At 40.7% G+C, this 12904-nt stretch overlaps 1 pseudogene; it reads right to left on the reverse strand.

Moving 5' to 3' along the window:
- LOC145401986 (maltase-glucoamylase-like) overlaps nt 1-12904 on the reverse strand; it is a 426725-nt pseudogene that overhangs the window by 264981 nt on the left and 148840 nt on the right.

Genomic DNA, 12904 nt, shown 5'->3' on the forward strand with positions numbered 1-12904 from the left:
TTTAATTAAGGTGTTTTTTTTTTTCTACAGGCGTAAGAGAGTTTAGCTTTTTGCGTGTTAGTGGAAAGTGCTATCTCATTAATTCTGATTTTGAATTGTAACGTTAAATTTATTTTTTTTGTAATCAATAAAATTTAACAGGTTCTTTTCTTGAGCTTAATGTAAACTCTTGTTTCATTTCTTACTCCCATAATTAAGCTTATTTCCCACATAGCTCCTAGCTTGCATAGACGTTTTACTATTCATAACTGGTACTTAGACCAGTCTTGTTGTATTAACTTAAAATCCAGTTGTGCCACCTGGGAGTTAAGCATCAGCAAGGACCTGATATTATTATTAGTATTAGTTATTTATTGTCAGGGGTGAAGTAACTTTCTCCAGAGGCTAACAGTACTAATTCAGCATTTGTGAGTAATTAGTCTCTGCTGTGTACAGTTGAGAAAGTTTATAAATTCTCGTTCTTAGAGAGAATCGTGCGCGAAAGAAGCTTAGCGTAAAGTAATCATTGCTTGATGTAGCAAGACAATCATTGTCCCTGCTCTTTAATATTATTGAATATTAATATCAATTAAATAATATTTAAGCATTTATTTTAAAAACTCCGTGATATTTTAAAAACCCCGTGACAATTGGCGACCTCATTCCAGGATATTAACTCCTAGCTATAAAGCTATTCACGAGATAGTGCTCACTCGTTCATATTTAGGAATTTATCATTAAAGTTTATAGGCACAAGTTTACTGGTGGTTACCGTTGATTTAGCAAGTGAATTTTTGCTTTATTAATCAATAGAGTACTTAACTCTAGTTTATTCTTGGTAACGCCAGACGATTTTATTCGCTCCTGGGTAGCCGCCGTACCCATCGCGTTAATTATTGAGAGTTCTTAGTTATTTGCATTTTTGCTTTAATCTTTGCCAGTTAACTAGATAAGACTGGTCACCACTAACGTGTGTCTGTACTCTTTACTTGTGTTTATTAGTAAGTATCTGTTTGCGCTAAGTCAGTCAGTACTCAGTTCTCAGTTTGCTTAATAAATTAGCGCCATGGCTATTACACACCATATTTTTACAGGAAGCCACAAAGATATGGGTCTTACAGACCCAACCGGAAATTAAAAGAGAGTATATACTCTCACGGCATAATCAGGAGCAGCAGCTGCGAGAATGATGCCCATGAAGACCTCATAAGATTCAGCGTGAATATGGTAGCGAGAACAGCGTGGAGGAACGTGAAAGAGAGCGTGCATATGAACAAGAGCAGCGTGAGAAGGAGCGCAGGAACAACGAGCAGAAACAACGCGAAGCCTTTCGAGTTAGAAAATGAGCTGACAACAGCGCAAAATACGAGCGTGGAACGAGCAATGAACGCGAGCGAGAACAACGCTGTAATACGAGCGTGCCGAACGTGAGGCACACGAGAAAAACATGAAACTTGAAGTGCTTTGAGGAAGCTCCAGCGAGATTCCTTGGCTTCAGACACGTCTGGTGCAGTTGGTCCAAGCTCCACGAAAGGCGTTCTCCCTGCACATGTCCTGGCGACCCCATGCATCAAGCTTCCTTCATACAAGGCTAAAGCAAGCGAATCGAGCCGTACATAGCTCGTTTTGAGGGTGCATGGCAGACATGTATCAACTGGGATTGAGGCAGCTAAGCGGCTTCAGTTTCTTAGCCTATTTGAGGGCCCTGCCCTCGATATTCTCCACAGAATTCGTGGAGACAATCTCACATATGAGATGATGAAAGCTGCACTCATTAAGGTGTATGGTCTCACAGTAGACGACGCCAAAGTTCAGTTCATGCGAGCTCGTCTCCAAGACAAGGAGACAGCTGTTCAGTTCCTTGCTCATCTCACAGCTTACTTAAATGAGTGGATGGAGAAAGATGAAACTCCTTCCACGCGTGAGGGGATAATTGACCTTATGCTGCGTACGCAGCTAGAGAGGTCGTGGCCTGCTGAGCTCATAGCACAGCTTATGATCTGCCAGGTGAAAGATGCCAGCCAAATGGCAGAAAAGGCTGATGCATACTTTACTGCATACGGGTATCAAACTCGTAAGCAAAACACCTGGAGCAGAAAAGTTATTGCCAAGTCTGGGAAGCCGTCTCAGACTGAACCCCAGCAACAAGGCCATTCTCAGAATAATGGCCAAGGTCCAAAATCGCAGTGGAAGGACCAGGGGCAAAACACTCAGAAACCTGAGTGGAAGAGGTACAACAAGTACCCTAACCAGCAGCAGTATCAGCCACGCAACCGACCATCAGGACAAACTTTTTCACCACCAGCTCTAAAGAGGCAGGAAGCGAATGCAGCCTTCATTCCTCAGCAGCAGCACGGTGGTCACGTCCCTACCAGTATGGGTACTTCCCCACAGTTCACTAGTCCCACATTAACAGTGAACCCCCCTCCACAGATGGCCAATGTTCCATCTTCCCAAAATTATTCTCAAGGCACAATGTTTGCCGCATCAATTCAGCAGCCTCATGAGCGGCTAGCTGCTTCCTCCACAGGCCCTCCCACAGGTGACAGTACCTTCCTTGTTCAGCCAGGGTTTGTGGGAGGCATTCCTGTGAAGGTCCTGAGAGATAATGGTTCCTCAGGTTGCTCTGTTAAGCAGAGTCTACTCGTAGTTCGGCCTGAGCAGTATACAGGTCGACAGATCCATGCAAACCTTATTGATGGATCAGTGAGATTGTTCCCTGAGGCATGTATCCAGGTGGCATCTCCATTTTATACTGGTACGACATTTGCAGTTGTCATGCCAGAGCCTCTATTTGACCTTATAGTAGGCAATATTCAAGGAGTCAAGGATAGTTGCTCCGATGATGACGCTACTCAGACTTCGGCTGCTGCGGTAACACGAGCCATGGTTGAGGCTCCAGACTGTGTCACCCCAGTGATCATTGAATCGCCGCAAGATCTGATGTGTAGTCAACTTGTTGTACAAGAACAACATTCTGACCCGACACTTGCTGCCGTGCGGAACAAACAAAAGGGTCGAGTGATTAAGTATTCACGGGGAGGTCGAGCCAAGTTCCTTCGCAAACAAAGACGGCTCTACCATGAGTCACGAACACCCGAGGGCGAGGTTCGACTGCAGTTTGTTGTCCCCGCCAAGTACCGCCAAGCAGTGTTAGAATGGGGTCATTGTTCAGCCTCAGGAGGTCACATGGGCAAAAGGAAGACCCAGGGCCGTATCCGAGCTGACTTTTTCTGGCCAGGGATGGGACGGGACGTAGATAGTTTTGTCCGTTCCTGCAGTGCGTCAAAGTAACACCACTAATCAGAGACATGTCCTTCCTGTGCCGTTCGTAACTACACCTGTAATCTCTGAGTCAGTTGAGAGACAGGGTAGTGATAACGTAGGTGCAGACCTGATGTCTCGCCTACTAACTGCTGACTAACATGAGCAGTTGTTGTATGCTGGGTTCCGTGATAGGCATCCTCTGTCGGAAACTTAGGAATAATTCCTCCCATTTTCTATTTTAGTTGGTGATGGGCGAATAATATTTCACCAGGGTTTCCAGCTTTTATTTGAGTAATCCAAGGACCAGCCTGGTTCCCAGTCAAAAGTGTAGACCTGACGTCTCACTTGTTGGCCCCACAGGACACAGTATGTCTAGGGCCTGTAAATACACGTGTACTGTAGGTTAAGGGGGAAGTTCGAGACTCCGCAGAGGCGACTCGAGGCTATGGAGACCCGAGTTTGCACAAGGATTCTCAGCTTTCCGATATTAATAAGTACTGTAGGTTAAGGCACAGGTTGAGGACCCGTGTGCAGTTCGAGGCTATGGAAGACCCGAGTTTGCACAAGGATTCTCAACTTGCTGACCATGATCGTGTGCTATAATTAATGGCGACCTCAAATGTACGAAGCTTGGGCTGTCACTTGTATTTTTCAGCCGGAGCATATTTTTCGTAGCATGTATTGATTGCTAGGCAGAGAGAGTAATTGTAACATAATAAAATTTTGTCTCATTGACACTTTTGATGCTCCACCTCAATTGGTTTTGCAGGTGCAGCAATGGGTGTAGCAGTTTTGCTGTGCGGGCCCGCTGATCGTCTGCCGCACGCTGCCGCCTCTTCTCCTCTGCCTTCGTCGTCGCCATATTATTTACTGTGTCATTTTACACTTAGGTACAGTTACACTACAACTGTCACACCTACACCGTGTATTACATACACCACGCTACACAACAATTAGTTGTCAGTGTAAATGTAGCGAATTTTCGCTCAGTTTGACCTGAGTACAGGATTTTCACTGTCGTCACGGAGTTTTTCCCTCAAGCTTGCTTCTATTAACGTAAATACGAGTTTTTTTTCGCTCACTGGCGACTGTGACTTTCTCCTGTAGCAGGATAGCACACACACCACAGTGTGAATCTTGTGTGACTGAGTTAGGATGTGTACATATATATATATATATCCACAAATTTTTTCCCATAAGGAAAAAATTTTATTTTGTAGGGGCGTAATGTTACGAATCAAATTCACGACATTTCCCTTTTGTGAGAAGCCACGAACTATTAGTGGAAAACTCACTGTTTATTGTTCAGTTAACCGCTCATTCGGACGGAAGCTTTGTCAAATCAATTTTTCATTGCCATACGTGATCGTCTCTGTGTGAGACATTAGCGCTTCCGCTGAGCGATTTGTTTTGGGCGCGTTTCGCTCACTTGACCGTTAGAAAAATGCGGCCTACTGCTCCCCCTTTGTTCCCACGACTTAGGCAGTCCAGTTGTTGCTTTGACGGAGAGAGGTCCTGTGCTCCAGAAGTGTGAGAGGAGAGGTCAGCTAGCACCCAAGCTCCACAAGATCACAGTCTCCAGTGCTCCCACCTTGGTGATACAAAGCATTCATCGACTATAGTATTTCCTTCTTGTATTTCCCTAGTCTTAAGAGTTTAATTAAAGTGTTTTTTTTCTAGGCGTAAGGATTTAGCTTTTCCGTGAGTGAGTGAGTGCGATCTCATTAATTTGATTTTGAATTGTAACGTTAAATTTATTTTTTTGTAATCAATAAATTTAACAGTTCTTTTTCTTGAGCTTAATGTAAAGTAAAGTCTTGTTTCATTTCTCCATAATTAAGCTTATTTCCCACATAGCTCCTAGCTTTCATAGACGTTTTACTATTCATAACTGGTACTTAGACCAGTCTTGTTGTATTAACTTAAAATCCGTTGTGCCACCTTAGAGTCAAGCATCAGCAAGGACCTGATATTATTATTAGTATTAGTTATTTATTGTCAGGGGTGAAGTGACTTTCTCCAGAGGCTAACAGTACTAATTCAGCATTTGTGAGTAATTAGTCTCTGCTGTGTACTGTTGAGAAAGTTTATAAATTCTCGTTCTTAGAGAATCGTGCGAAGAAGCAGCGTAAAGTAATCATTGCTTGATGTAGCAAGACAATCATTGTCCCTGCTCTTTAATATTATTTTGAATATTAATATCAATTAAATAATATTTAAGCATTTATTTTAAAAACTCCGTGATATTTTAAAAACCCCGTGACATACATCTACCCTTCAGAATTATCCGATTCCGACCAAACTTGAATATGACTTACAGCATACCTCATACCAATTAATCTGGCCAGGCATGTATGGCAACACTGCTCCTGCCGAGATTCTGATTGGCTGGAGGTGTTTGTTCGATTTAGTTGTTGCTAAAACTGATACTCTTTTTATTATCAGATGTGATACTGAGTTTGTCGACAGTACAATCGTCAAAAGCAATAAGAAATCCGTTATATACTTAACAACAATGAAATTTTCGTAGGAAGATAGAGATATTGAGTCAAAACAGTATTATAACAGTCCAAGTCAAGGTCAGCATTCGAACAATTCCTTTAAATCTCCGACACTCCGTAATATAACAGAAAATTAAGGAAACTTGCATAATCTTAGCATTGGTATAACACATTTAAATTTTAAAAGATCGGTCCGCACCCTTAAATCGTGCCACAACTCTGAATAATTAAAAATTCAAATGAAAAGACGAGTTCTGAGGGGAGGGAGGTTTGAAAAAATCGCGAAAATTCAAAGTAGGCTAAAGGAAAACTATTTCATCATATATCTTCTATTATCACAGTACGGACTGATCTTAAAATTTAAATGTGTTATACCAATGCTAAGATTAAGCAAGTTTCCTTAATTTTCTGTTATATTACGGAGTGTCGGAGATTTAAAGGAATTGTTCGAATGCTGACCTTGACTTGGACTGTTATAATACTGTTTTGACTCAATATCTCTATCTTCCTACGAAAATTTCATTGTTGTTAAGTATATAACGGATTTCTTATTGCTTTTGACGATTGTATTGTCGACAAATTCAGTATCACATCTGATAATAAAAAGAGTATCAGTTTTAGCAACAACTAAATCGAACAAACACCTCCAGCCAATCAGAATCTCGGCAGGAACAGTGTTGCCATACATGCCTGGCCAGATTAATTGGTATGAGGTATAGTTGTGTCCACAAGGTTTTGGTTGCTAGACTACTACTCTTTGCCTAGCAACAGCCGAAAAACACTTTTTTCGTACTTTTCACGTTTTGAGCTGTAAAAGCATTACTAATCGACGTAAAAGCTCTGACTTCTTTGGGCGTAATCGTGAGGTTATTCCGTACTGGAAGTGTGCCATCCATTTCCCTCTCTCTCCTCCAGTTTTCGAGTGGTAATCCTACAAAGATTGGCCTCAGCATTCCTAACAACCAGTTCCTGTTTTTAAAAATGCTCCCCTAGTTCCCCAGCGACTTGATGGAAGTGAATGAAAGTTTGGATGCTTGTAGACGTTGACTAGTACTACAACTTTCTACTGTACACCTATGTGTTACATTGGCCAGGTCATGGGTCAAAGGTCAACATATGCAAAAACAGTGAATATGCTAAAATCACGATTATGCTCGTGCGAAATGCTGAGGCTCCGAAGATTATTAAGCTAGGGCCATGATTCTTGGGTGGAATGTTGCACTGGAGTACCTTCATAAGGAAATGACTTTTAGTATCGACACTCACTTCCGGTCGCTAGCAGCACCACCTACAACTTGCACCTAGGGTGAGTCATTCCGCGAATTTCAAGTCCTCAAGTTCCATAGTGGGTGGATGGAATCGAATGAAACTTTGCATGCTTTTAGACGTTAACGGGCATATATTACAAGCGAGCGTACATCCGTGACCTATACCCGCCAGGTTAGGATTCAAAGGTCATCAAGTGCATGACCAACATCCGCCATGTCAGGGGTCAAATATCATCAAATGTACTTCAGCGGAAAATCGCTAATATCACGACTAGGTTTGCGCAAAATGCTAAGGATCAGAAGGTTATTGACCCAGAGCCATGATTCTTGGGTGGGATGTTGTCCTTCGTTTCCGCCATACAGGACTGACTCTTCATACCAAAACTCATATCCGGTCACTGACAAAGCTTGGTCAGATTAGAGCTGGCCATCGTTGCCTACTAGCTTGTTAGTAGTAATAGTAATAGTAGTATCATTATCAAAATAAAAATAATGCTGATGTTAATGTTAATGATAGTCTAATGATGATGATGGTGATGATGATGTAGCTGCTGCTGCTGCTGCTGCTGTTGCTGTTTTTATTTTTTTTTTTTTCTTGTTTTGGTTCCTGCTGTTTTTGTTGTTGCTGTTGTTGTTGTTGCTCTGATGACAGGCATGCTAACAATGGATGTGTCAATTAAAATTAGTCTATATTGTACTCTGTTCACCATACCTTGGCCTAAAACTGCCATCCCTCCATCTGGAATGCTGCGTTATAAGAACAGATTTACACTTAAAAAATTAAACTAATCGCTGAGAAGTACTACAGAAAGGATGTAAGGCCACAGTATTGTCTCTCTCCTCCACTGAGCTACGTGAAATAACCTACAAAGGATGAATATTTGGGTCAAGTAAAAGTGAATGAACTATACGATATTGTTTTAAAATAGTATGAATAGAGTTATATAAAATTCTTACGTGGAGGGAGGATATGGATGAAAAACACGTAACTTCTGAATGTTATGTGAGCCAGTAAAGTGAGGATGGGGGTGTGGTGTGATGTGGACAGATAGAAAAAAAAAAAAAAAAGGAAGAAAGAAAGGAAACATCATGACAGGCCCTATGGTTAACCCCTTCAGCCGGGAGACGTCTTCTTTTTTTTTTTTTTTTTAAATTCATGTCAATATAAAACATTTTCATTCACCTTGGGGTAGGGCCCTGTTGCGATAGAGATTATGGAGGCTATATCGAATTCCACCAGTTCAGAAAGTCTCTCCTAAATTGAATACGACTGTCTGTATGTAGGAAGGAAAAAGTGGAAAAATTATAACCGGACTGAAAAGGCTAAGTGAATCAGGCAGGAGGTGCACAAAACTCACCAATCCAGGCTCTGTAAGTAGGACATTTAATTCCTCATTTGTATTTCATTCTTGCCACTATCAGATGGTTTTATGTAGTTCACGAAACCACTCGACTTGTGATGGGGTTGATGTGGCCATATCAAATCTCTTGATTTCGAAAAGTTTCTCCTGAATTGAATAAACTCGTATGAAAACGTCAACGCTAACCTAGTAAGCGATGTCACTGAATGGAAGGAATTAAGACAGAAAAAATGTAAATCTCATACAAAAAGGCCTGCCAAACTTTACATTATAAAGATATGAAAAATTCCAAATCCTATTAAGTAATTAAACTATCCAAATGGAGTATAAACAAACCGATGGCGTTGGAGTTGAGGAGCAGGATGCCGTGTGAGTTGCCGTCGTTCTCCATCACCTGGTAGTAGGGCTGGGACCCGTACAGGTTCACACGCTGCCCAGCCTGTTGGTTAGGTTAGGTTAGGTTAGGTAAGGAGAGGTCGCAGAACGTGGATGGTGTCAGCTTAAGTGGAATCAGACTGATTGGTAGAAAGCCTAATGACCTTTTAGCTGACACGGCAGATAATCCCCAGTAATTAGATGGCAGCAAGTAGGTTAGGTTATGAGGTCAAGCCGAGTGGTAGTAGGCAGAACGTATGAGTTTAGGTTGGGTGGTTGAGTGCAAGTCAGGTTTGGTGATATTGGGAAAGTTTAAATGATATACATCAATAATTTCTTTACACATCTGAGGCACAAAATTTCTGTGTCAGTTTTTCAGTCATTTTGAATAAATATGTTTTGCGAGAGACTGAAAATAGTGTAAACAAAGAAAATACTGACCAAAGCTGAAAAGGGTAAGATTAGGCACGTGAGAAATAGCAGACTAGAATGTAATTTTATAGTATTTGAAGCCAGGTTAAGTAAAGTTAGGTTAGGTATTTCATTAACTAGATCAATCTGGGGCTAAACTGGGTTAGGATCAGTTAAGTAAGGGAGACTGAGTATAGGAGGAGCTACTGAGGGTATGTGGTAGGTGAAGTAGCGTCAAGATTAGTAGTTCCTTTGTACTTTCTAAAAATTATGTCATAACCTACTGTGATATCGCCAAACTAACCAGTAACCTTTTAGCTATGACTAACCCGTTTTCCATATAATTTCTGCTAATCATAATGCTATGCTCCAGATAAAGCTAACGTACCAAAAAATTTTATATACTTTCACAATCACTTTTTTCCGAGAATAATGAAAATAGTTTGTTAATCCAGATTACGATGCACGTTATTTTTTTCACAGAAACTTTTTCCAACAAAAAAGGCTAATAATCAAGAGCATTTAATGGCCGCACTGTCAAAATTGAAAGTGCTAAGGGGTTAGCGAACCCCAAATTTCTAGTAGTCATTTGTTAAACCATAATGAGAGGTGTATTTGCTATCTCGTCCTCACTACTGAATGCGTTCCGTAAAGTGACATGCAAACTAATCTCATCTAATTATCGCAGTTGTTCAATAAATAATCATCAGAAATTTAATTTCTGCATACATCTTCCTTATTATTTTAAGTAATTTTTCTAGCTTGCGGGCAAAGCCAGCAGGAGAGAATACAATACAATACTATACTATACTATACTATACTATACTATACATGTATGTAAAAAGGTACCGGTAGTAAGCACAGCTCGAAAGCTGTGCCAACGCGGGAACTAGGGTAATGGATCCACACACGTCATTGGACGGCTTAGGAAAAAATGTTACATGAATTTTCCATAATTTTCCCACCATATAGCTGATTAAAGCCGAAAAGCGCCAAAATGAGCACCAACGCTGCATTATCTCAGAAACTGTTAAAATTACAGCCACTCTACGCATTTCTTTGGAAAGTTAATGAAAAATTAAGCTGGTGGGAGGTAAAGGCACCCAGCAACCACTCACTCGATGCAGTTCTGCCTTCCAGTGACTCTGATGTGACCAACGTGCCAAATGGCCATTCGTAACTCTGAAAACCATTTACGTCAGGGAAATACAACTAAATGATGTCTAGTGGTCATGTGGATTAAGGTGATCCAATAGGATGGGTCCCTTAATGGTTTACATCCGCGGGTAGGTTGAGGTTTATTACTCACATATCACTACAGGGATAGGTGAGCTGTCACGCTCTCCTTGATGTCAAGACTGGGTAGCCTGGTCCCGGGGCCTTCCTCTACTGATGGAGGCAGAAAAAGGGATTGGATGATCAATAGATAGACAGAGACTTAAGTAACTTTTCAATATTCATCACCAAAAAAAAAAAAAAAAAGTCAAACTAAGCATGGAAAATGTTATCTTGGAAACTGTTAATGCTAAAACGGAACTACGCATATCTCCTGAAAGCCTATGGAAAGTACGAGGTGCTCCCCAGTGTTCCAGTAATTTTAATATTGTAGGAAAATAGCTTACCTTACCTCCTAGTTCGCACTGTCGCCTTCGAAGTAGTCCTCTTGGACATGTATACAGTGGTCCCAGCGTTTTTTCCACGAGTCCATGCATCCCTGGAAGGCTTCAGGCGTGATGGTCTTGAGCACCTCCTGCGATTCTGTCTGGATCTCCACAATCGAGTCAAATCGACGTCCTTTCAGTCGTAATTTCAGCTTGGGAAACAAGAAAAAGTCACAGAGGGCAAGGTCAGGGGAATAGGGTGGGCGGGAAATGACTACTGTGGTAGTGGAAGCCAGGAACTGCCAGACAACAATTGATGCATGGGTGAGGACGTTGTCATGATGCAGGACCCAGTCCTTGTTCTTCCACTGTTCTGGACGTTTGCGACAGATATTCTCCTTCAGACGCTGCAAAACATCACAGTAAATCTTTCCGCTGACAGATTGACCTGGTGGGACGAATTCCTTGTGAACTTTCCCTTGGATATTGAAGAAAACGATCAACATCGACTTGACATTGCTGCGCCATTGGTCCACCATTGCAAAACCGCCAAACCACCTACACACCACGCTACAACAGTAAGCATAACTCAACAACACGTCCGCTCACAGACACGGCCGGGGCCACACTGACGTACAAGGGGTGCTGCTGACTCCTCCTAGCAGCAAAAGGCAAAACTGCAAACGGTTGGCTCCCTCTGTTCAAGTTACTGGAACTTTCGGGTAGCACCTCATAATTTGGCATTACTTCAGTAGCATTTCTCAGAGTTTGCCACAATATTTCTTTTTAAAATAAAATAGTAACTAAACTAAGCACTTAAACTGGGTTATCTAAAAAATTACTAAAGCTAAAGAGGACCTATGTACACTATTGGAAAGCATACCGAAAAGTTATAGATGATATTTAAGTGCCTTTTCAAAATTCACCACCATATTGCTGAAATTACTCCAAAAGTTACGAATTGTGCACCATTACTTTTTTTTAAAGCAACGAAAATAACAATGGTTCTATGCACATCGCTGATTAGTGTATGGAAAGCTAACAGGTGTTACTCAAGTAGCTTTTCTCACACTCTGTCACTATAGTGCGAAAAGAAAAAAAAAAAAAAAAAAAAGCCAAATTGAGCACCAAACCTTAGGTATCTCAAATTATCAAATGTAAAGTGGACCTGTGGACATAGTTGGAAAACTTAAGGAAAAGTAATTGGTGTTATTTAACTTTTTTTTCTTCAAAATTTTTTGTGTGAAAAATATGAAGCATTTGGGATGAAACACTGTTTTTATATATCTATCAACATTAACAAACTTGCTTGCTCGAACACATTCCACACTTTCTAGTGTGGACGCATATAATTTACATACGAGTAGCTGGGGAGACAATGATATTAACTGGAGTATTTAGATATAGTCTTGGTTATTTCATTCACTGCAAGGGACCACTTCTAAGCTGTGTTAGGTAGTGTGGTGGTACCAGGAATATACTACAGCGAGAAAGGCAGCATGTGTGAGAAATGAATAACTTTCCAAAAATTGCTAATATAGCATCACCTTTTTAAAACCAAACGTAAGATCCGCTTTCACTCCTACATTTACAGTATACCAGGCAAGAAGGCACGTTAGAACTGAACTCTTCCCGTACTGTAATCGCGTTCAAAGCCAAACAGAACACACGATTTTACTGGGATGGTTGTTTAGGTGTCTAATGGTTCACCACCGGTATTTTGCTGTTTCCTCTCCTCCCCCTTCCCCTCTCCCCTCGAGATACAGTAGATAGATGGGTAGAAAGATATAGACAGTTACATACTGCATAATTCATTTCTTCTAATTTTCCTACTAAAATTTTGTATATATATATATATATATATATATATATATATATATATATATATATATATATATATATATATATATATATATATATATATATATATGTACTGTATATAGATAGATCGATAGATAGATAGATATGTATGTATGTATTAACGCCGAACCACTTCTTTTAAAGCTCTGTCCGATCCGTGTATTTGAGGTTAATTATAATTTCTCACTTTCCCTTTTTCCATTCAGTTTCAATTTTTTCGCCGATGTTTCTCCCTCCTACTGTTTTCTTATTCCTTTACTCATCCTTTTTTTTTTTTTTCC

Source organism: Coenobita brevimanus, chromosome 57 (assembly GCF_032717465.1).
Source record: "Coenobita brevimanus isolate Jiangsu-jjx chromosome 57, ASM3271746v2, whole genome shotgun sequence".
NCBI classification, from domain to species: Eukaryota; Metazoa; Arthropoda; class Malacostraca; order Decapoda; family Coenobitidae; genus Coenobita; species Coenobita brevimanus.